Raw genomic sequence first — 26,719 nt, 5'->3', positions numbered from 1 at the left:
TCAGAGTATAAATATCATTTTTAATCTTATAAATGTACGATGAAACAAATCAATGGACACTTTCACATCGGTTCGGGGATGCTAGCTTGTAACACAACATGTCAGGCATGTCAGGCTCTTAAAACCTTCCCCTATTCCGAAATAATGAATGAATTACAAACTAGCTAGCTAGCTATATATTTTGAATCAAGCTACAATAGACAATTCAATCGGATGATTTTCCTGTTTGCCTAAAGTTTGTCAAAGTTACTGTAGCGTATCATCCGCAGAAAAACAAAAAAGGCTACACTCTGGCATTTCAAAACCCATCATACATTGTCACATTGTCACTACCGACTACACCTTAGCTAGTAGCTAGCTCACTTGGCTTTCTACTGTATCGATGGATTCCCAGGAGAGACAAATCGCTAGGTTTTTAAATAGTAATGATGTTGTGCTGGGAGCTGGTTCAGACGATCAGTGACGTCAACTCACTGTATTGGCTACTACTTTTTGACCTGAGCCGGAGAGCGTCGCCATCAGCGACTCCGCAAACGGCACAGACACCGACTCAGACGAGATCACCGAAGTCGAGGCAAAGCCTCTTGAGGAGGCAACCGAGGAAGACCGTGGATCCATCAATTACGGTGCTTCAGTCAGTCGAGGGGAAATATGTCAGTGATGCTGGCCAAGAAATTGAAAAGGCTTGTGTGTTCAGGTGCACTTGCAAGTCCAACGAACAGAAGCCCTGCTATTTGACTTCTACCCCTGAGAAGATAAGAGACTTGACCAGATGAATTAACTCACCAATGGTAAGTGCTTGCCACAACTATTAGTCAAGTTCAGTTGGCTGTGAGTGTGTAATGTGTGCGTGTTTCTGTGTGTGTCAATCTGTCAGTGTCTTTGTTTGTGTGTGTGTCACGACTTCCTCCGAAGCTGCCTCCTCTCCTGGTTCGGGAAGGCTTCGGCGTTCGTCGTCACCGGCCTTCTAGCCACTGCCGCTCCTCATCTCATCATTCCATTTGTTTTGTCTTGTTGTTTACACACACCTGGTTCATATCCCCTCATCAGTACCTGTATAAGTGTTCCCTCTGCCCCCTTGTCTTTGTGTGTGATTGTTTATTGTGAGGATAGTGAAGCTCGGTTGAGCTCCTTGTATTTTGTATTGCCGGGTTATTTTCCCCTTGTGCCTTGTTGGTTCCAGTGCGGCTGTTTTGACGCATTACTGCATAACTCTGTATTCCGGAATAAATCCTGTTATTCTGTGATTTACCTTCCTGCGCCTGACTCCTTCAAATCACCCATCACAGAATCACACACCCTCCATCGCTGGTTCTAATGCCCGAGCCAAATAGGTGAAAAATCTGTCGATGTGCCCTTGAGCAAGGCACTTAACCCTAATTGCTCATGTATGTCGCTCTGGAGAAGAGTGTCTGCTAAAATGACTAAAAATGTCAATGTAAAAAATGAGAGGACCCGATCTGTCGGGACCAGCTGGGCGACCGGATCCAGCCACCCACACCCCAGCACCCAGAGGGATCCATATATCCCAACTACGGGATTTCGACGGGACAGCTGCTCTCTGCCAGGCATTCCTCATCCAACTGGAGCTATACTATTAAAACCTCAGCCCGGGCACATCGGAGCGGGAAAAGGTGTCCGCCCTTGTCTCCTGCCTCTCGGGGAAAGCCCTGGAGAGGGCCAACGTGGTCTGGAGTGAAGGAGGAGCCGCATTGGACAACTACGGGGAGTATAATCGCCTCTTTTGGGCTGTCTTCGATCACCCGCCCGAGGGTAGAGAGGTGGGCGAGCGGCTGGTCCACCTGAGGCAGGGGACGAGGACCGCGCAGGATTTCGCCCTGGAGTTCCGGACTCTAGCAGCTGGGTCCGGGTGCAACGAGCGGGCCCTCATCGACCACTTCCGGTGCCATCTACGGGAGGACGTACGAAGGGAGCTAGCCTGCCGGGACACCATGTTGTAGTTCACTCATATGGTGGACATGGCCATCCGGTTGGACAACCTGCTGGGGGCCAGAGGACGTCCTGGAGGGGGCCTGCCCATTCCACCCTCCCCCAACCCGGATCACGAGCTGATGGAGCTGGGTGAAGTGGCGATCCGGGAGAGCGGAGGACGACAGCGCCAGTGTCACTCTGGTGGGTCTGGAGGCGGCAGGCAGGGCACTCTCGTGTCACCCGAGGTATTGAACTCCCACACTCGTTCAGAGCCCTCTGCTGCGGAATGTACCCTAACCATACACTTTCCTGATTACATTGTTGTTCCCCAGTGTAAGGCGCCGGTCGATTCAGTCGCAGCTGGGAGCTTTATGGACAGGTCATTTTCACATAGTCTAGGCATTACATTGGTTCCCCTATCCATTCCAATCCGCATTAGAGCACTTGACAGTCGACCACTAGGGTCCGGGTTCGTTAGGGAGCTTACAGCACCAGTCACTTTGGTTATGTACGAGACTCATCGAGAGCAAGTCACTTTTTTTTATTATTGAGTCTCCTGATTTCCCTGTTGTGTTATGTCTTCCCGAGTTAGCACTCCACAACCCCACCTTTTCATGGCCGCAGAGGGTTCTCACGGGGTGGTCGCGAGAGTGTCAGGGTAGGTGTCTAGGTGTTTCCCTTGGTGCAACCACGGTGGAATGTCCAGACAGTACCTCCACCGTGCGCATTCCCCCCGAATACCTCGATTTGGCGCCTGCGTTTTCCAAAACGCAGGCGACCAAATTACCACCTCATCGGGCGCGGGATTGCGCGATAAACCTCTGGGTAGACGTTGTGCCTCCCAGGAGTCATGTGTATCCCCTGTCGCAGGCTGAAATGAAGGCTATGGAGACATACGTCTCCGAGTCCCTGCACTAGGGGTTTATACGTCCCTCCACTTCGCCCGCCCCCTCAAGTTAATTTTTTGTGAAGAAGAAAGACGGAGGTCTGCGCCCTTGCATTGATTACCAATCACTGAACAAGGGGACGATACGATTTAGTTATCCTCTACCCCTCATTCCATCTGTGATCGAGTCAATGCATGGGGCATGCTTCTTCACAAAATTAGATCTCCGGAGTGCGTACAACCTGGTGCGTGTCCGAGAGGCAGACAGCATTCAGCAGATCCACGGGGAATTATGAATACCTAGTGATTTACATTTTAGTCATTTAGCAGACGCTCTTATCCAGAGCGACTTACAGTTACTGAGTGCATACATTTTTTCATACTGGTCCCCCGTGGGAATCGAACCCACAACCCTGGCGTTGCAAGCACCATGCTCTACCAACTGAGTTATACGGGACTACGGCTGGCCATGCTTTCCACCTGGCTACCAGCTCTGCACCCTCCGCTGCAACTTGCCCATGCCTCCCCCTACTTCTCCTTCACCCAAATTCAGATAGCTGATGTCCTGAAAGAGCTGCAAAATCTGGACCCCTACAAATTAGCTGGGCTAGACCCTTTCTTTCTAAAATTAGCCGCCGGAATTGTCGCAACCCCTATTACTAGCCTGTTCAACCTCTCCTTCGTATCGTCTGAGATCCCCAGAGATTGGAAAGCTGCCGCGGTCATCCCCCTCTTCAAAGGGGGTCACACTCTAGATTCAAACTGTTACAGACCTATATCCATCCTGCCCTGCCTTTCGAAAGTATTTGAAAGCCAAGTTAACAAACAGATCACCGACCATTTCGAATCCCACCGTACCTTCTCCGCTATGAAATCTGGTTTCCGAGCTGGTCCTGGGTGCACCTCAGCCACGCTCAAGGTCCTAAATGATATAATAACCGCAATCGATAAAAGACAGTACTGTGCAGCCGTCTTCATCGACCTGGCCAAGGCTCTTGACTCTGTCAATCACCGCATTCTTATTGGCAGACTAAATGACTGCCTCGCCTGGTTCACCAACTACTTCTCAGATAGAGTTCAATGTGTCAAATCGGAGGGCCTGTTGTCTGGACCTCTGGCAGTCTCTATGTGGGTGCCACAGGGTGCAATTCTCGGGCCGACTCTATTCTCTGTGTATATCAATGATGTTGCTCTTGCTGCTGGTGACTCTCAGATCCACCTCTACGCAGACGACACCATTTTGTATACATCTGGCCCTTCATTGGACACTGTGTTAACAAACCTCAAAACGAGCTTCAATGCCATACAACACTCCTTCCGTGGCCTCCAACTGCTCTTAAAGTGCAAATTAATCCCAGAACAACAGCAAAGGACCTTGTGACGATGCTGGAGGAAACAGGTTCAAAAGTATCTATATCCACAGTAAAACAAGTCCTATATTGACATAACCTGAAAGGCCGCTCAGCAAGGAAGAAGCCATTGCTCCAAAACCACCATAAAAAAGCCAGACTACGGTTTGCAACTGCACATGGGGGCAAAGATCGTACTTTTTGGAGAAATGTCCTCTGGTCTGATTAAATAAAAATAGAACTATTTGGCCATAATGACTATCGTTATGTTTGGAAGAAAATGGGGTAGGCTTGCAAGCCGAAGAACACCATCCCAACCGTGAAGTACAGGGGTGGCAGCATCATGTTGTAGGGGTGCTTTGCTGCAGGAGGGACTGGTGCACTTCACAAACTAGATGGCATCATGAGGAAGAAAACTTATGTGGATATATTGAAGCAACATCTCAAGACATCAGTCAGGAAGTTAAAGCCTGGTCGCAAATGGGTCTTCCAAATGGACAAAGACCCCAAGCATACCAAAGTTGTGGCAAAATGGCTTAAGGACAACAAAGTCAAGGTATTGGAGTGGCCATCACAAAGCCCTGACCTCAATCCTATAGAAAATCTGTGGGCAGAACTGAAAAAGGGTGTGTGAGCAAGGAGGCCTACAAACCTGACTCAGTTACACCAGCTCTGTCAGGAAGAATGGGCCAAAATTCACCCAACTTATTGTGGGAAGCTTGTGGAAGGCTACCCGAAACGTTTGACCCAAATTAAACAATTTAAAGGCAATGCTACCAAATACTAATTGAGTTTATGTAAACTTCTGACCCACTGGGAATGTGATGAAAGAAATAAAAGCTGAAATAAATCATTCTCTCTACTATTATTCAGACATTTCACATTCTTAAAATAAAGTGGTGATCCTAACTGAATTGTAACTACGATTAAATGTAAAGAATTGTGAAACTGAGTTTTAATGTATTTGGCTAAGGTGTATGTAAACTTCCGACTTCAACTGTAAGTGTTCCCTCTGCCCCCTTGTCTTTGTGTGTGATTGTTTATTGTGAGGATAGTGAAGCTCGGTTGAGCTCCTTGTAGTTTGTATCGTGGGTTATTTTCCCCTTGTGCCTTTTTGGTTCCAGTGCGCCTGTTTTGCGCACTGGACTGTTTTGACGCATTACTGCGTACTCTGTATTCCGGAATAAATCATGTTATTCTGTGATTTACCCTCCTTCGCCTGACTTCTTCAAATCACCCATCACAGTGTGTGATGAGGCACAAGTAGACTGACCAGCTAGCTAGCTAGTATATTAAAGGCAAGTGTGTGTGAGTGAGTGAGTGAGTGAGTGAATGTGTGGCGAGAGAGAAAAGTGGAGGATGTGTATCCCATACAACCTAGATAGCTACTGTATGTAGCTTGTAACTTATGAGACCTGTGTGTGTGTGTGTAATTGAGTGAGTGAGTGAGTGAGTGAGTGAGTGAGTGAGTGAGTGTGCGTGGGCACATGAGAGAGAGCGAGAGACAAGTGGGGAATGTGTAGCCCATAAAACATTTGTAGTAACTTATGGGACCTGTATGTGTGGTAGGTGCTTATATTTGTCCTATTTGTCCTAAAGACAGGTTACATGAATGCATGAAATGGCCATCTATAAAGTTACGTCAAGCATGACCCACTTACAATATTAGTAAAAGTGTGTGTGTGCTGTTTGTGGTGTGTGGGATTCATGCATTTCAATAAGTGCAGGTTATGTGTGTGTTATTGAATGTGTGTTGATATTACTTGAACATTTATTAGCTAGAATAGATTATGACGATGACTGAATGTTAAAGACTTATATATTGTTATTTTCAGATGAAAAACATCGTAACGTTGTAACGTAGACGCTGGGAGTCAGGAAGCAGGTGCAGTTGGAGAGTTTAATAGAACACAACCAATAAACAATACAAAAACAGGAGTAGCGTCGGGACATGGAAACAGAGTCAATAACGCCTGATGGGAAATAACAAAGTGCTATATATATGGGGAGTAATCAGGAAGGTGATAGTCCCAGGTGTGCCTGATGATGAGGCGCAGGTGTGCGTAATGAGGGTTGCCAGATGTGCGTAGTGATGGGTTGCCAGGATCGGTGGTTAGTAGACCGGCGACGTCGAGCGCCAGAGAGGCGGAGCGGGAGTAGACGTGACACTAGTGCTCATTGGCAAGATCGCTGGTTCCATGAGCCTATTCAAGGAAACTGTCAGCTCCAAAAGGAGCAAACAAAAAGAAAGGAAACATCAGAGGACATCATATTTCCTTGATAGCCAGCAAATCTGAAGAGGAACAGTCAAGTTCCTACACGCGTAAGTTTTCTTTAGTAATACAACTTGATGTTTTTTGTTATTATTGGGGCTGCAACAGTATTAAAAGGTAATGAGGTATTCAAGAAAGAATGAGGGGTAGGCTGTATCATTAATATAAATAAAAGAGCTGAGAATACATTGTGCCTTTCAGCACATATTAAAAGCATGTTTTAAATCATCTATTTTCTGATTTCAGAATTTCAAAAAAAAAGCTGAGTGCAGTGATAAAGTTCTACAAGGAACATGGTGTGGCTCCAAGGAAGAAGATGTGTGGTGGTCGTCTCGCCAGCAAACGGGTGCTGTCCTACGAGGACATTCAGCGAATAGTCCACTATGTCAGCATCTTCGCCGATGTCCACGCAAGGCCGTTCCCAGGACAGATCCCTGGATTTAAGAGGGCAGACATCCAGGTGCTATCGACATTTGAGACTGAGTCCTCTGTGTGGCGCAAGTACAAAAACTGATGCGTGATCATGGTTAGTGTTTTTCTCAATCTTGATACTTATATTTGTATCAAACGCTCGTCAGTTCAAGCCGGTGGACCAGCAGCAAAGACTCTAACCAAAGCCCACATGAACCGGAACCAAAGAGACTGTCAGTCCTTACTCTCTGGTGACGCGTGTGGTCAGATTTTCTTGAACGTTTCTAATTTGATTTGCTGCTTAGAGACCGGAGCTTACTCTGACCATTTTTAGCTCTCACCCCCTCCATCCCCTTCCCTGTTTTAGCTCTCACCCCCTCCACCCCCTTCCGTGTTTTAGCTCTCACCCCCTCCATCCCCTTCCCTGTTTTAGCTCTTTTTAGATGTTGTTTACTCTGTGTGATTGTCATAAAAATGCAGGTGTGAGAGGGTTCTTTGGCACATCTACAGTGCATTGGGAAAGTATTCAGACCCCTTGACTTTTTCCACATTTTGTTACAGCCTTATTCTAAAATCGATTAAATTGTTTTTTTTCTCTCATTAATCAACACACAATACCCTATAATGACAAAGCAAAAACTGGTTTTTAGAAATGTTTGCAAATTTATATAATTTAAAAAAAATGGAAATATTACATTTAGATAAGTATTCAGACCCTTTACTCAGTACTTTGTTGAAGCACCTTTGGTAGTGATTACCACCTTGAGTCTTCTTGGGTATGACGCTGCAAGTTTGGCACACCTGTATTTGGGGAGTTTCTCCCATTCTTCTCTGCAGATCCTCTCAAGCTATTTTCAGGTCTCTCCAGAGATGTTTGATAGGGTTCAAGTCCGGGCTCTGGCTGGGCCACTCAAGGACATTCAGATACTTGTCCCGAAGCCACTCCTGCGTTGTCTTGGCTGTGTGCTTAGGGTCGTTGTCCTGTTGGAAGGTGAACCTTTGCCCCAGTCTGAGGTCCTGAACTCTCTGGAGCAGGTTTTCATCAAGGATCTCTCTGTACTTAGCTCCGTTCATCTTTCCCTCGATCCTGACTAGTCTCCCAGTCCCTGCTGCTGAAAAACATCCCCACAGCATGATGCTGCCTCCACCATGCTTTACCGTAGGGATGGTGCCAGGTTTCCTCCAGACGTGACGCTTGGCATTCAGGCCAAAGAGTTCAATATTGGTTTCATCAGACCAGAGAATCTTGTTTCTCATTGTCTGAGAGTCCTTTAGGTGCCTTTTGGCAAACTCCAAGCGGGCTGTCGTGCCTTTTACTGAGGAGTGGTTTCCGTTTGGCCACTCTACCATAAAGGCCTGATTGGTGGTGCTGCAGAGATGGTTGTCAATCTGGAAGGTTATCCCATCTCCACAGAGGAACTCTGGAGCTCTGTCAGAGTGACCATCGGGTTCTAGTTAGAACAATATGTAATTTATATGTAGCTTGTGTGTGTGTTTGTGTGTGTGTGTGTGACAGAGAGTGTGTGAGCTTGTTAGTGAGCGTAAGTGAGAAAAAGAAGAACATGGGCACTCATGTCAATGGATTTCATGTATTGAGTTTTGTATTAAGTAAATAGTTGTTATTAATTATTTGAATAAATATCTTAAAAGTAACTGCAAACTTTGAAAACGTTTTTCTCAAAATCATGGTTTGTTGACAATGGCACGCAACTCGCCTGATATTTGGAGTAGAGAGATCATGTTAGTCTCATTAGAAAGCAGCTAACATTCTCTAATTTCTCGGCATGTGCAGCCCATCCATTATCTCAGCCAATCATGGCTAGCGGGAAGGTTCCTGTCTTTTTCTGTGGCTAAACCAACTAGGCTCGTAATTTAACAATTTTGTTCGTATTTACAGAACAAAGTTTGTTATTAAGGCACATGGAAGTTCACATGTTCCAGAAGTAATTTCTGCCCAAAAACGCATTTTGATAAAACATTTATATTTACGTTCAAATGCCTCTCCTGTGAAGTAGTGACACGCTACATACGCCTAATTTATTGAAATGAGTCACAGTGAACTACTTTTGACCAGAGCCTGTAGTGCACGTTCAATTTAATGCGCTCGTCTCCGGGGTGACGGGTGCAAAGAGGCCTTCTTTCTCATGTGTCTTAATTACTATGGGATCGTTGATATCCCTCCACATTTGGGATGCATCCATAAGGAACATCGTAGTTGATGACCTCATACACCTCCTCTCCTCCATTTGTAATGGGAGTTATCTTGTTATTCTTCTGTTCTGAGAAAAACCATCTCTCATGTGGTGTGGAGGGTCTGTGGAGGGTCTCTCTCTCAGCAAGCACTCACAGTCTCACTGCAGAATTAGACGTTTATCCACGTTTCTCCAAAAGCCAATTTTGAAGTTGCTCCAAACGTCAAATATCCAAGTGTTTTTTACACCCTGGGTTGACTCCTCCTGCTCAGTATCGTTTCGTTTCTCCAAACGTCCAATTTCGAAGAACACTGTCCAAAGCGCACTAAGTTAAACACTTACACTTTGTCTAGTCATTTGGAGGTTCATTTTCCCCATATTACCTCCATTCAGCGCATCTATTCTATGGCTTAGAACAAAGCCAAGCCCCAGTCACAGTGCACTTCACCGGTAAACAGGACTGATAGCCTCCAGCCTCTCCTAATTAGGGTCTGATGAGGCATCACAGTTTACAGGTGTCTGTGGGGCTCTCAATCTCTTCTCCTTGGACCTCATTATACAGCACTGCTAGTTCGGTACAATGGCCCAACCTCACAACCCTTACAAGACTGTAAGTCGCTTTGGATAAAAGCATCTGCTAAATGGCATATTATTATTATCATCATCATCATCATATTACTTACAACCAGAGCCTTTCTTCCCTTTCTACAGATCCCCAAAGTTGTCTTAAGGCATTACGTTCTGTTCAATGCTTCCTTGAAAATTCCTCAGGAGGACCAAGAGAGGGGAGAGGAGAACAGAAGGTGTGATAATGAGAAAGAGGGAGCGAGGGGAAGAAAGAGTGAGAGATGAGAGATGGCGGGAGTGAAAGAAAGAGGGAGGGAGAGATGAGAGGGGGAAGAGAGGGAGAGAGACAAATATATAGATGATGGTAGAGAAAGAGAGTGAGATATGAGAGGAGAAGAGTGTCACGAACGTTGAGAGACGGGTCAGACCAAGGTGCAGCGTGAAAAGCGTACCTGTTTATTTACTCAATAAACACACAACAAAACAATAAACAACGTAACGTGAAGTCCTCCGGCTATACACATACAAGCCTACACGGAACAAGATCCCACAACTAAGGTAGGCAAACTGGCTACTTAAGTATGATCCCCAATCAGAGAAAACGAGCGACAGCTGCCTCTGATTGGGAATCACACCCGGCCAAATCTAGAAATACACATCTAGATCCTAAACATAGAAATTCTAACATAGATCCTCACGCCCTGACCAAACCAACAAAAGACAACCGGCCTCTCAAGGCTAGGGCGTGACAGTACCCCCCCCCCCAAAGGTGCGTACTCCGGCCGCACCAACCTGACTCATTAGGGGAGGGTCCGGGTGGGCAGTCAGCCTCGGAGGCGGATCCGGCTCCGGTCGTGACGACCTCTCCCTCTCTGCCACCCCGTTGCGCCCCTGGTCTGGTCTGGACCTCGGCATGATGCCTCCCCTCTCCTTCCTCCCACAATGCACCAAGCCCTGTCTGGACCCTGGTGTGGGAGACTCCAAACCTGGAGAGGGGCTGACGTCTGGGCCTGGATCGGCAATCCTCCCGCGATGCACCAAGCCCTGTCTGGACCCTGGTGTGGGAGACCCCGAACCTGGAGAGGGGCTGACGTCTGGGTCTGAAGTGGAGTTTCTGACTGGAGCTGAACTGGACCCCGGTGGAGCGGACTGCTCTGGCTCCGGAGTGGAACCGTTGACCGGAGCTGGACTGGAAACCGGTGGAGCGGACTGCTCTGTCTCCTGAATGGATCCGCTGACCGGAGCTGGACTAGGCACCGGTGGAGCGGACTGCTCTGGCTCCGGAGTGGAACCGCTGACCGGAGCTGGACTAGGCACCAGTGGAGCGGATTGCTCTGGCTCCGGAGTGGAGCTGCTGACCGGAGCTGGACTGGACACCGGTGGAGCGGAATGTTCTGACTCCAGAATGGAGCCGCTGACCGGAGCTGGACTAGGCACCGGTGGAGCGGATTGCTCTGGCTCCGGAGTGGAGCCGCTGACCAGAGCTGGACTGGAACCCGGTGGAGCGGAATGTTCTGACTCCAGAATGGAGCTGCTGACCGGAGCTGGACTAGGCACCGGTGGAGTGGATTGCTCTGGCTCCGGAGTGGAGTAGCTGACCGTTGCTGGACCAGGCACCAGTGGAACAGGCCGGGCCGGACCGGGGACACGCACCACAGGTCTGGTGTGAGGAGCAGGAACGGGCCGGACTGGGGCCACGCACCACTGGTCTAGTGCGAGAAGCAGGAACGGGCCAGGCCGGACTGGAGGCATGCACCACAGGTCTGGTGCGAGGAGCAGGAACGGGCCGGGCCGGACTGGGGACACGCACCACAGGTCTTGTGCGCGGAGCAGGAACGGGCCAGACTGGGCAGGAACGGGCCGGGCCGGACTGGGGACACGCACCACAGGTCTGGTGCGTGGAGCAGGAACAGGCCGGGCCGGACAGGTCTGGTGCGAGGAGCAAGAACGGGCCGGGCCGGACTAGGAACATGCACCACTGGTTTGGTGTGAGGAGCTGGCACGGGCCGTACCGGACTGGATACATGCACCACTGGTTTGGTGCGGGGTGCAGGTACGGGGCGTACCAGGCTGGCGACAGGCACCGCTGGTCTGGTGTGAGGAGCTGGCACGGGCCGTACTGGACTGGATACACGCACCACTGGCCTGGTTCGGGGAGAAGGTATGGGGCGTACCGGGCTGGCGACACGCACCACTGGTTTGGTGCGAGGAGCAGGTACGGGCCGTACCGGACTGGATACACGCACCACTGGTTTGGTGCAAGGAGCAGGAATGGGCTGGGCCGGACTGGAGACATGCACCACAGGTCTGGTGCGAGGAGCAGGAACGGGCCGGACTGGGCAGGAACAGGCCGGGCCAGACTGGGGACACGCACCACTGGTTTGGTGCGAGGAGCATGTACGAGCTGTACCGGACTGGATACACGCACCACTGGTTTGGACTGGTGACATGCACCACAGGTCTGGTGCGAGGAGCAGGAATGGGCTGGGCCAGACTGGGAACACGCACCACTGGTTTGGTGTGAGGAGCTGGCACGGGCCGTACTGGACTGGATACACGCACCACTAGCCTGGTGCGGGGAGCAGGTACGAGGCGTACTGGGCTGGCGACAAGCACTACTGGTTTGGTGCGAGGAGCAGGTACAGGCCGTACCGGGCTGGATACACGCACCACTGGTTTGGTGCGAGGAGAAGGAACGGGCCAGGCCGGACTGGGGACACGCACCACTGGTCTGGTGCGAGGCGCAGGAACGGGCCGGGCCGGACTGGGGACACGCACCACTGGTCTGGTGCGAGGAGCAGGCACGGGCCGTGCCGTCTGGATACACGCACCACTGGCTTGGTGCGGGGAGCAGGTACGGGCCGTACTGGACTGGATACACGCACCACTGGTTTGGTGCGGGGAGCAGGTACGGGGCTTACCGGGCTGGTGTGGCGCACTGGTGACACAGTGCGTAGAACCGGAGCAGGATATACTGGACCGTGGATGCGTACTGGAGGTCTGGAGTGTACAGCTGGCACAACCCGCCCTGGCTTGCTGCCCACTCTCGCACGACACTCGCGGGGCGCTGGCACAGTACGCACTGGGCTGTGCATGCGCACTGGCGACACAGTGCGTATCTCCGCATACTTAGGTTACTCTATGAACGCACGCTCCTTCTGTTGCCTGACCAGCTCCTCTCTCCTTGCCTCCACTACTTCCTTCTCCCTTTGAGCCTCCTGTAGCACCTCCCTCTGAATGGATACCTCCTGCTCCCTCTGATCTAACAGCCCCCGTAAAGTGGTGGCCTCCTCTCTCAGACTCTCGATCCGCAGGTCTTGGAGGACCTCTAGAATAGTGGCCTCCTCCTCTCTTGTCAGCCCTTTCCTGGCCTCCTGCTGCCTCGTCGTCCACCCCGTGAGCCTCCCCCCAAAATGTTATTGGGGCTGCTTCTCGGGCTTCCTCTTCGGCTGGCACCGTTGATGTCGCCGTTGATCCTCTCCTGCCTGGGCTTTGCCCAGGGTCCTTTACCTGCCAATATCTCCTCCCAAGTCCAAAATGACTTCCCCACCTGTGTCCAGGGTGTCTGCTGCTCCTGGGCACGCTGCTTGGTCCGTTTTTGGTGGGATCTTCTGTCACGAACGTTGAGAGACGGGTCAGACCAAGCGTGAAAAGCGTACATGTTTATTTACTCAATAAACATACAACAACACAATAAACAACGTAACGTGAAGTCCTCCGGTTATACACATACAAGCCTACACAGAACAAGATCCCACAACTAAGGTAGGCAAATAGGCTACTTAAGTATGATTCCCAATCAGAGACAACGAGCGACAGCTGCCTCTGATTGTGAATCACACCCGGCCAAACCTAGAAATACACATCTAGATCCTAAACATAGAAATTCTAACATAGATTCTCACGCCCTGACCAAACCAACTAAAGACAACCGGCCTCTCAAGGCCAGGACGTGACAAAGTGAGAGATGGGCTGCATACAGAGAGGGCCTTGTGATGATACTTATCACTGTACAAACAAGCAGAGCTTCACAGAGAAAATAGGAGATTAATGATCTGCCCAAACCAAATCATCATATTCTCTGTCTGTCTGTCTGTCTGCCTGCCTGCCTGTCTGTCTGTCTGTCTGTCTGTCTGTCTGTCTGTCTGTCTGTCTGTCTGTCTTAAAGAGAGCCAGAGGGATTAGTTGAGAGAAGATCAGAGGGAGATGGTTCTAAAAGACTCCCTTCACAGATGGCCCAAGAACACTTGGGGATGTTTGTGTTTGTGTGTGTGTTCTCGCCAGACTTGGGGATCCAAAGGGCAATGAAAATGTGCCTTCATAAAAATAATTGGAATAGATTAATTTGAAGCTAAATGTATTTTAGTTGGTGACATTTAAGTGTCAGTCAACCTAAGGATAAAGCCAAATACACCAGTGCTGTGTTCCAAGAGCTGGTAAGTCATTTTCAAGAATGAATGTGTCGTGAGCACACAACGGAGTAGAATGGATCTTTTTATTTTCCCCCACCAGGGATGTGATCACATTTAACTGAAAACACACATTTTCACTACTGTATGCACATTGAGCACTTTATCAGCTTTGATTTTGCTAAAATAAATAAGAATTGTTGATATCTGAGTCTAAAGATATTTTTGGGCAGTGTACAGACAGAACCCCCCCTCCCTCTTCCCCAATTCTCCCCTGAAAACAAACAACATTTTTATGAATCATGTATTACATCCCAAATAAGTGGCCAATGAACTCATCTCAAGATCTTGATTTATCGTCAGTCTGATTCTGTCATATGACTCTGTCACTAATCTCTGTCTTCTCTTAGTATCATTCATGACTTGGGTCTCTGAGAAGTAGCAGGCGGGGTAGAGAGGTTGATTTGGAAACCTGCCATCACAGAGATGTAAAAGAGAAAAAAACTACATTTCAATTTGTGGTGGTGGTATGGTAGCACAGATGGTGGAAACCTGTTAAAAACCTTGTGTTTAGATAGCATCTGCTCTGTGTGTGTGTGTGTGTGTGTGTGTGTGTGTGTGTGTGTGTGTGTGTGTGTGTGTGTGTGTGTGTGTGTGCGTGTGTGTGTGTGTGTGTGTCAGAAGGGGAGTGTAACACTAAGAAGGAGTGGGTAAACAACACAAAAACACGATGTCCTTAATAAAGCATTACCAGTACCGTTTTCTATGGGTGTTGTGGATAGGGCAATAGTACATCTGTCTTTTGTTCATGCTTAGAGCACACAAGGCTGAACTAAGAAAGAGAGCTGTATTTTTTATATTTTCATGGTATTTTATTTGTGAGAGGGTGATACTCAAAGCCCTACACACACACACACACACAATGAGAATATAAAGAGCCACGCCTTCCAATCCCCAGCAGATGACAGGAAGTTATTTCCTATCCGAGGAGGCTGCAGCAGACGTGCAGTTGTTAAATTATCCCAGACAGACACGGTGACAGAGAGAAACCCAGTCACTGACTGCAGTGTCCTGGAGCACTAACATCCTCCCACACAAAACCGTCAACCCCCGCCACACACACATTCGCAAGTTACAACATACAGTGTATGTCATATGGGGAAAAAGGGGGTATTGTGATTTGTATACAATGTGATTACCTGAACAGGCGCACAATGGATCCCCGCATAGATCCTGGCAGAAGGTAGGAACTCTGAGCTCATGTTTAAAGAATGGAAAGTGCAAATTGAAGGGTTACTTCAGGTATGGGAGTTTACGTAAGCAAAGAAGGTGAGCATTGTTACAGGGGCTCTGGTAGATGAAGCTAAGCGGGAGATTAGCGTTTTAGAAACTGGGAACTGCGACACAGTAGCTAAAGTGTTTGATTACATTGATTCCCTTTATGAGGACACAGTCTCTGATGCAGTTTTGAGGACTTTAAAGGGTAACTCTCAACCCCAGTTTCAGCCTTTGCCCAACCCCTAAAAAAAAATGCATTCAGGTGAGAAGTTGTGGGTGGGAGAAATTGCTCATAAATATTCATTTTGGGGGTGGGTAAATGTAGTTGTACCTGATCCCAACCATTTCTCACTGAAACATACTTACCAGAAGTCCACTGGCACGCTCTGATAATGAAATGATGTGCGTCGCGAGCAAATAAGTCTCTGGACATTTAGATCACGGTGGTAAGTTACAGAGTTCCTGACATCTATTGCCACTCAGAAACCCCCATGGGGCGCAAATCAAGTTTTTGAAATGTGGACTCACATTTAGTGCAGAAATGTGTTGGGAAGAAAAAAGTGCAATCATCGCCTTGAAAATGAAGATTAGGGGCTCAATTCAATCCAACCCGCATTGCATTATTTACGCAATAAAGTGCCTTGCAAAAGTATTCATCCCCCTTGGCGTTTTTTCTATTTTGTTGCATTACAACCTGTATTTAAATAGATTTTTATTTGGATTTCATATAATGGACATACACAAAATAGTCCAAATTGGTGAAGTGAAATGAAAAAAATTACTTGTTTAAAAAAATTCAAAGAAATAAATAACAGAAAAGTGGTGCGGGCATTTGTATTCAACTCCTTTGCTATGAAGCCCCTAAATAAGATCTGGTGCAACCAATTACCTTCAGAAGTCACATAATTAGTTAAATAAAGTCCACCTGTGTGCAATCTAAGTGTCACATGATCTGTCTCATGATCTCAGTATATACAGTTGAAGTCGGAAGTTTACATACACTTAGGTTGGAGTCATTAAAACTCGTTTTATAACCACTCCACAAATTTCTTGTTAACAAACTATAGTTTTGGCAAGTCGGTTAGGACATCTACTTTGTGCATGACACAAGTCATTTTTCCAACAATTGTTTACAGACAGATTATTTCACTTATAATTCACTGTATCACAATTCCAGTGGGTCAGAAGTTTACATACACTAAGTTGACTGTGCCTTTAAACAGCTTGGAAACTTCCAGAAAATGATGTCATGGCTTTAGAAGCTTCTGATAGGCTAATTGACATCATTTGAGTCAATTGGAGGTGTACCTGTGGATGTATTTCAAGGCCTACCTTCAAACTCTCAGTGCCTCTTTGCTTGACATCATGGGAAAATCAAAAGAAATCAGCCATGACCTCAGAAAAAAATTGTAGACCTCCACAAGTCTGGTTCATCCTTGGGAGCAATTTCCAAAAGTCCTGAAGGTACCACATTCATCTGTTCAAACAATAGTACGCAAGTATAAACACCATGGGACCACACAGCCGTCATACCGCTCAAGAAGGAGACGCGTTCTGTCTCCTAGAGATGAACGTACTTTGGTGCGAAAAGTGCAAATCAATCCCAGAACAACAGCAAAGGACCTTGTGAAGATGCTGGAGGAAACAGGTACAAAAGTATCTATATCCACAGTATAACGAGTCCTATATCGACATAACCTGAAAGGCCGCTCAGCAAGGAAGAAGCCACTGCTCCAAAACCGCCATAAAAAAACCAGACTACAGTTTACAAAAATAGAACTGTTTGGCCATAAGGACCATCGTTATGTTTGGAGGAAAAAGGGGGAATTTGCAAGCCGAAGAACCCCATCCCAACCGTGAAGCACGGGGGTGGCAGCATCATGCTGTGGGGGTGCTTTGCTGCAGGAGGGACTGGTGAACTTCACAAAATAGATGGCATCATGAGGAAGGAAAATTATGTGGATATATTGAAGCAACATCTCAAGACATCAGTCAGGAAGTTAAAGCTTGGTCGCAAATGGGTCTTCCAAATGGACAATGACCCTAAGCACACTTCCAAAGTTGTGGCAAAATGGCTTAAGGACAACAAAGTCAAGGTATTGGAGTGGCCATCACAAAGCCCTGACCTCAATCCTATAGAAAATGTGTGGGCAGAACTGAAAAAGCGTGTGCGACCAAGGAGGCCGACAAACCTGACTCAGTTACACCAGCTCTGTCAGAAGGAATGGGCCAAAATTCACCCAACTTTTTGTGGGAAGCTTGTGGAAGGCTACCCGAAACATTTGACCCAAGTTAAACAATGTAAAGGCAATGCTACCAAAGAGTAATTGAGTGTATGTAAACTTCTGACCCACTGGGAATGTGGTGAAAGAAATAAAAGCTGAAATAAATAATTCTCTCTACTATTATTCTGACATTTCACATTCTTAAAATTAAGTGGTGATCCTAATTGACCTAAAATAGGCAATTTTTACTAGGATTAAATGTCAGGAATTGTGAAAAACTGAGTTTAAATGTATTTGGCTAAGATGTATGTAAACTTTCGACTTCAACTGTATACACCTGTTCTGAAAGGTCCCAGAGTCTGCAACACCACTAAGCAAGGGGCACCACCAAGCAAGCGGCACCATGAAGGCCAAGGAGCTCTCCAAACATGTCAGGGACAAAGGTGTGGAGAAGTACAGATCAGGGTTGGGTTATAAAAAAATATCAGAAACTTTGAACATCTCACGGAGCACCATTAATTCCATTATTAAAAAATTGAAAGAATATGGCACCGCAACAAACCTGCCAAGAGAGGGCTGCCCACCAAAAACCACGGACCAGGCAAGGAGGGCATTAATCAGAGAGACCAAATATTTTTATTTTTTATTTTTACGTCATTTAGCAGACGCTCTTATCCAGAGCGACTTACAGTTAGTGCATACATTATTCTTTTTTATTTTCATACCCCATGGGAATCGAACCCACAACCCTGGCGTTGCAAACGCCATGCTCTACCAACTGAGCTACCTCCCTGCCGGCCATTCCCTCCCCTACCCTGGACGACGCTGGGCCAACTGTGCGCCGCCCCATTGGTCTCCCGGTTGCGGCCAGCTACAGCAGAGCCTGGATTCGAACCAGGATCTCTAGTGGCACAGCTAGCACTGCGATGCAGTGCCTTAGACCACTGCGCCACTCGGGAGAAACATAACCCTGAAGGAGCTGCAAAGCTCCACAGTGGAGATTGGAGTATCTGTCCATAGGACAGGGCTTTACGGAAGAGTGGCCAGAAAAAAGCCATTGCTTGAAGAAAAAAAAATAAGCAAACACGTTTGGTGTTCGCCAAAAGGCATGTGGGAGACTCCCCAAACATATGGAAGAAGGTACTCTGGTCAGATTAGACTAAAATTGAGCTTTTTGGCCATCAAGGAAAATGCTACGTCTGGCGCAAACCCAACACCTCTCATCACCCCGAGAACACCATCCCCACAGTGAAGCATGGTGGTAGCAGCATCATGCTGTGGGATGTTTTTCAGGCAGGGACCTGGAAACTGGTCAGAATTGAAGGAATGATGGATGGCGCTAAATACAGGGAAATTCTTGAGGGAAACCTGTTTCAGTCTGCCAGAGATTTGAGACTGGGACAGAGGTTGACCCTAAGCATACTGCTAAAGCAACACTCGAGTGGTTTAAGGGGAATGGTCTAGTCAAAGCCCAGACCTCAATCCAATTGAGAATCTGTGGTATGACTTAAAGATTGCTGTACACCAGCGGAACCCATCCAACTTGAAGGAGCTGGAGCAGTTTTGCCTTGAAGAATGGACAAAAATCCCAGTGGCTAGATGTGCCAAGCTTATAGAGACAGACCCCAAGAGACTTGCAGTTCTAATTGCTGCAAAAGGTGGCTCTACAAAGTATTGACCTTGGGGGGGGTGAATAGTTATGCACGCTCAAGTTCTCTGTTTTTTTGTCTTATTTCTTGTTTGTTTCACAAGAAAAAATATTTTGCATCTTCAAAGTAGTAGACATGTTGTGTAAATCAAATGACACAAACCACCAAAAAATCCATTTAAATTCCAGGTTGTAAGGCAACAAAATAGGAAAAATGCCAAGGGGGATGAATACTTTCGCAAACCACTGTAACTCTTTTTCCAATGGTCAAATGAACTCACAGATTGGTCTTGGGTACTGTATAAAACCTACAACTACTGCCAGTGCGACACCTCTCACAGGTATGCTTTCACTGTTCAGAATTAAAAATGTGTGGCCACAGGATGAATATTGTAAATAAAAAAAATAGATATCTGCCCCAAATGGGATTAGAACTCATATCCATTGAACTGTCTTGGTGGACTGCTCCACCAATCAGTCATAGTGGTTGGGGAAAAAAAGACAACAAGTTGACATGACCATCATTGTTATCTATGTCTTATTACATGGATGTAGCTACAAATACAAAAGTATAATCCTCATAGACTACATGTTTGTTTTTTCTTCGTAAAAGCACATAGATGTGTATTAAATGGTAAGCGGAAATGTGCCTTATTGCCTTTTGAATTTTTTTAAACATCAGTAGTCTAGTCAAGGAATCATCATGCTAAATATATTGGCACACTCCACTTACCAAGACCATTGCCAAATAAGGCACACTGTCACCTGCTTTTATAGTAAGCCTTGAGGTGGTAACATCTAGAAGAGAGTGTATTTCATACCAAACCCCTCCCTTGAGATGAAATCACGATTTCAATGGTAGAGTTGAACTGATAGGGGAAAAAGAGCTAGATTTACTATACTAAAATACCAAAATATATCACTTTTGCACACAAGCACGCGCGTTTGCACGTTCACACAACCTTGCACAAACACACACACATGCTCACAGGGGGTCAATAACTCATTACAGCTGGGACAGGAGAGAGGAGAGGTGCAGGGGACGTGGAGTGTGTGTGCACCTGTGATTGTGGATTACCTGGAGGAGGAATCGGCATGTCGCCTTGACCGGACCAGAGGTCGGCAGGACACAGCTTTATTAGCGTTGTGTCATAAAGCATGGTAGTGGGACATTTTCAGGGCTTTTTGACACACACCACCAGAGTACTATTATACCAACGTACAAACCACCTTCCTTAGCTTCTGTCCTCTGTGTACAACTGCCCTCACGTATTGCATACTATGTATACCATGTCATAAAGCGTGGTGGTAGTAGGATGGCGCACACCACCAGAGTACTATTACCATCACCCTTCAGCTTCTTCTTCTGCCGTCCGCCTGTCCTCTGTCTGTGCACTGCAAAGTGTCCTCAACTACTGTATGTACCAGGGTTCCTGTATATAAGGAACCACAATGTCAAACGAGAATGGAGTACATAGGGTGGGGGTAAATTCTATTTCAATTCAATAAATTCAGCAAAAACACTGAAATTCCAATTTTCTCTCATTGAAACAAGTGGAAAGCAATTAGGGGGGATTTTGTGAATGAGCACATGCCTTGTGTGCATTTCTGTGTGTGTGTATGAGTTTGTGAATGGGTACATGCTTTTGATTGTGCAGAGAGATTCTGGGAAGAAAAGCTAACTGGGTATTCCGAAGGGTAAGAAGGGCAGTGGGTTGACTTTGGCACAACTTACCCACCCACCCATCCACCCACGGTAAGTACTTCAGAAACACAGAGCAGGGGCTGCACTGGGCATTGAGACAGTAAGGATCAGTTAGTTTAGAAGCTTTATCCCACTTACATGATGTCCTTCTGGACAGACTGGAGAGGTGGGTTGGTCTTTTTCGGTCCAGTTCTAAATTGGTTTAGTACCTATTTAACCGGTTGAGATTTTTTTGTCACCCTTGTTGAACATAACTCAGAGAAAATACATAGCACAAGATTCGATTTTGGATCCGGTACTGTTCAGTTTATATACAGTGAGGGAAAAAAGTATTTGATCCCCTGCTGATTTTGTACGTTTGCCCACTGACAAAGAAATGATCAGTCTATAATTTTAATGGTAGGTTTATTTGAACAGTGTGAGACAGAATAACAACAAAAAAATCCAGAAAAACAAATGTCAAAAATGTTATAAATTGATTTGCATTATAATGAGGGAAATAAGTATTTGACCCCTCTGCAAAACATGACTTAGTACTTGGCGGCAAAACCCTTGTTGGTAATCACAGAGGTCAGACGTTTCTTGTAGTTGGCCACCAGGTTTGCACACATCTCAGGAGGGATTATGTCCCACTCCTCTTTGCAGATCTTCTCCAAGTCATTAAGGTTTTGAGGCTGACGTTTGGCAACTCGAACCATCAGCTCCCTCCACAGATTTTCTATGGGATTAAGGTCTGGAGACTGGCTAGGCCACTCCAGGACCTTAATGTGCTTCTTCTTGAGCCACTCCTTTGTTGCCTTGGCCGTGTGTTTTGGGTCATTGTCATCTGGAATACCCATCCACGACCCATTTTCAATGCCCTGGCTGAGGGAAGGAGGTTCTCACCCAAGATTTGACGGTACATGGCCCCGTCCATTGTCCCTTTGATGCGGTGAAGTTGTCCTGTCCTCTTAGCAGAAAAACACCCCCAAAGCATAATGTTTCCACCGCCATATTTGACGGTGGGGATGGTGTTCTTGGGGTCATAGACAGCATTCCTCCTCCTCCAAACACGGCGAGTTTAGTTGATGCCAAAGAGCTCCATTTTGGTCTCATCTGACCACAACACGTTCACCCAGTTCTCCTCTGAATCATTCAGATGTTCATTGGCAAACATCAGATGGGCATGTATTTGTGCTTTCTTGTGCAGGTGGACCTTGCGGGCGCTGCAGGATTTCAGTCCTTCACGGCGTAGTGTGTTACCAATTGTTTTCTTGGTGACTATGATCCCAGCTGCCTTGAGATCATTGACAAGATCCTCCTGTGTAGTTCTGGGCTGATTCCTCACCGTTCTCATGATCATTGCAACTCCACGAGGTGACATCTTGCATGGAGCCCCGGGCTTAGGGAGATGGACACTTATTTTGTGTTTCTTCCATTTGCGAATAATCGCACCAACTGTTGTCACCTTCTCACCAATCTGCTTGACGATGGTCTTGTAGCCCATTCCAGCCTTGTGTAGGTCTACAATCTTGTCCCTGACATCCTTGGAGAGCTCTTTGGTCTTGGCCATGGTGGAGAGTTTGGAATCTGATTGATTGATTGCTTCTGTGGACAGGTGTCTTTTATACAGGTAACAAGCTGAGATTAGGAGCACTCCCTTTAAGAGTGTGCTCCTAATCTCAGCTCGTTACCTGTATAAAAGACACCTGGGAGCCAGAAATCTTTCTGATTGAGAGGGGGTCAAATACTTATTTCCCTCATTAAAATGCAAATCAATGTAGAAAATGTTTGACATGCGTCTTTCTGGATTTTTTTGTAGCTATTCTGTCTCTCACTGTTCAAATAAACCTACCATTAAAATGATAGACTGATCATTTCTTTGTCAGTGGGCAAACGTACAAAATCAGCAGGGGATCAAATACTTTTTTCCCTCACTGTATGTTACCTCTTGGCAGCATTATCAGAAAGCACAGCATTGGTTTTCACTGCTACGCAGACGATACACAACATAACATTTCTGTGTCACCAGAAGATTTTAGCTCCAAGGATAAATTATTAGACTGTATTAGTGATTTAAATACTTGGATGGCTCATAACTTACTCCAGCTAAATCAAGACAAGACCCAGGTAATTATTGTTGGAGACAAAGCACAGAGAGAATCTGGCCGCACATTTTAATTCATGGGCAAGAAAGGTAAAACACTAGGTAAAAAACCTCGGTGTTATTTTAGAATATGAACTGAATTTCGAATCACACATTAGGAATGTGACCAAAATGGCTTTTTACCACCTGAGGAACATTGCCAAGGTGTGGCCGTTTCTCTCTCAGGCTGATAACGCGAGACTCATCCATGCTTTCATTGCAAGCAGGCTTAACTACTGTAATGCTTTCCTGTCTGGTCTACCCAAGAAAGCCATTGGACAACTGAAAAACATACAGAATGCTGCAGCACGAGTACTGACCAAGATCAGATGGAGAGCACACAATTTACCGGTTTTAAGGTCGCTGCACTGGCTGACTGTGAGTTTTATAATTATTTAAATATTCTTCTATTGGTTTTTAAATCAATCGACGATTGTGCACCCCAATACATGTCAGACATGCTTTTAAGTTATGTACCCAGTAGGTTTCTCAGGTCCTCTGGCACTGGCCTTTTAACTATCCCAAAGCCTAGGACCAAGAGGCATGGAGAGGCAGCCTTTAGTTACTATGCCCCCAGCCTCTGGAATAGCCTGTCAGAGAATCTGAGGAGGGCCGACACTGTGGGTATTTTTAAAAGAGATCTTAAAACTTTTTAGCTTTGCTTTTCCTTAGGGTTCTTTTTAGTCGTTCAGTTTATATTGTTATTTTTTTGTTTTTTATCCTCTTATGTTTGTTGTGTAGTAAATATTTCTATTTTTATTTTCATTGTTGATGTGAGCCATGACCAGCCTTTCAAAGCATTTCATGGCTACAGATGTGAGTGCTACGGGGCGATAGTCATTTAGGCAGGTTACCTTGGCCTTCTTTATTTCCATTCATTATTTCCTTTACACGGATCAGTCGTACTGGTCCCTTTGCAGAAAAACAGCCCCAAAGCATGATGTTTCCACCCCCATGCTTCACAGTAGGTATGGTGTTCTTTGGATGCAACTCAGCATTCTTTGTCCTCCAAACACGACGAGTTGAGTTTTTACCAAAAAGTTCTATTTTGGTTTCATCTGACCATATGACATTCTCCCAATCCTCTTCTGGATCATCCAAAAGAACTCTAGCAAACTTCAGACGGGCCTGGACATGTACTGGCTTAAGCAGGGGGACATGTCTGGCACTGCAGGATTTGAGTCCCTGGTGGCGTAGTGTGTTACTGATGGTAGGCTTTGTTACTTTGGTCCCAGCTCTCTGCAGGTCATTCACTAGGTCCCCCCGTGTGGATCTGGGATTTTTGCTCACCGTTCTTGTGATCATTTTGACCCCACGGGGTGAGATCTTGCGTGGAGCCCCAGATCGAGGGAGATTATCAGTGGTCTTGTATGTCTTCCATTTCCTAATAATTTCTCCCACAGTTGATTTCTTTAGACCAAGCTGCTTACCTATTGCAGATTCAGTCTTCCCAGCCTGGTGCAGGTCTACAATTTTGTTTCTGGTGTCCTTTGACAGCTCTTTGGTCTTGGCCATAGTGGAGTTTGGAGTGTGACTGTTTGAGGTTGTGGACAGGTGTCTTTTATACTGATAACAAGTTCAAACAGCCATTAATACAGGTAACGAGTGGAGGACAGAGGAGCCTCTTAAAGAAGAAGTTACAGGTCTGTGAGAGCCAGAAATCTTGCTTGTTTGTAGGTGACCAAATACTTATTTTCCACCATAATTTGCAAATAAATTCATAAAAAATCCTACAATGTGATTTTCTGGAAAACATTTCTCTCAATTTGTCTGTCATAGTTACTGATGAAAATTACAGGCCTCTCTCATCTTTTTAAGTGGGAGAACTTGCACAATTGGTGGCTGACTAAATACTTTTTTCCCCACTATAATTCACAATAGGCAGCAACAAATGCTTTCAGCTTCACAGGCACGCACGGCCGCAGCTGTCTTGAATTCCGCCCAGAGCCAGCACAGCCGGTGCTACGTCAGACTGCTGAGCTCTGAGCAAGCTGCCTGTCTCGCTCTCTCTCTCTCGCTCCCACTGGAGGAGTGAACGGGAGTCAGTGTTTGCATTATGGAACACATGAGAGACATTAATGAGAGACCCCCCTCCCTCCCTTGCATTTCTATACAATTAAAAACTCTTAAGAAACACCAAAAACAAGCATAAGCTACCCCAGCCATTCTCACATGGGTTGCTGTAGCTTCATTCACCTCATTCGATCTACAAACACATAGCCTATTAGCTGTACAATTAGCCACTACAAATGAACTCAGCACCGGCATTAAAAACTATAATTTAATATGTACAGAGGGCTCCTTTAGAGAAAAAGTATTTTCTTAACAAAAGGTAAACAAATATGTTTGCTTTACATAACTTTTGTTTTGTTGCAGTTTTACAGCACAATTCCTGCAATTCTACAAATGTTTAGATAGCTGGCCATGTTAATATGATATCTGAGTGAGAGTGACTAACAAAATCCCCTGGGCATGTGCCAGTAATTAGGCCAAATTTTAACTGACATGGGCTAATTGAGTGACTGTCAGTGAGTGGCCACCTCAGGTCTCTAGGCCCTCCCACCCCTACGGGATGGCATTTCCCGGTCAGCCCAGTCCAAGCTCTTCTCTGTCCTGGCACCCCCCTGAAGATAGGACAGCTAGGAGTCCCTGCCCATCTTCTGAAAACATCTGAAACTCTACCTCTTCAAACAATATTTTAAATGACCCCCCCCCCCCACACACACACACACACACACAAAACCCTGAAACAGCACTCCAACCCCCCTTTCTAACTCTACTGATAGCTACTTTGAGGAAACATGCCTGTGATATGTGGTTGTCCCACCTAGCTATATTAAGATGAATGCACTAACTATAAGTCATTCTGGATAAGAGCGTCTGCTAAGTGACGAAAATGTAAATGTAAAATGAAACCTGCTGAGGCACAACCAAGTTTCGAAATTGCACCTTATGTTTTCTACTATTAACTTAAATGCTCAACAATTACCGAGGTCCGGACCTTGGTGTCCTCATACAGTGGGGAGAACAAGTATTTGATACACTGCCGATTTTGCAGGTTTTCCTACTTACAAAGCATGTAGAGGTCTGTAATTTTTATCATAGGTACACTTCAATTAAATAAAATGCAAATTAATTACTTAAAAATCATACAATGTGATTTTCTGGATTTTTGTTTTAGATTCCGTCTCTCACAGTTGAAGTGTACCTATGATAAAAATTACAGACCTCTACATGCTTTGTAAGTAGGAAAACCTGCAAAATCGGCAGTGTATCAAATACTTGTTCTCCCCACTGTATGTAGCTACCGCCCTGCTAACAGCACGTGACACACTGCAACTGGGCTCTCATCAGTTACTGATTTCACCAACGTGTTTGGAGATTGGCACCTAATTCAATACTTCCCGATTTCTATTAATTTGTTTATCTTTTCAACAAACCATACTACCAGTTGCGGAATTTATAAACCTGAAGGAAAGGGACTAAGGGAGAAAACGCCTTTCTATAGCTGCATCTTTTTCCGTCTCCTCTCCTCTCTCCACACACGCTCGGTTCCTGAGGGGGTGGTCTTGCAGCCAGTCAGTGGATGTGAGAGGGACAGAGTTGCGCTTTTATTGCGGAGCAGATGCAGCGGAAGAAATAGGCACTGGAGAGCCACCACTAACTGACCGTTTTCTCTTCCTTACCGGGTGATGGAAAGGAAAAGACCGTTGGATGGA

This window comes from Coregonus lavaretus, assembly GCF_964263955.1.
Source record: "Coregonus lavaretus genome assembly, chromosome: 11".
Classification (NCBI taxonomy): domain Eukaryota; kingdom Metazoa; phylum Chordata; class Actinopteri; order Salmoniformes; family Salmonidae; genus Coregonus; species Coregonus lavaretus.
The sequence above is the reverse complement of the archived record's forward strand: the minus strand, read 5'-3'. Positions refer to the sequence as shown.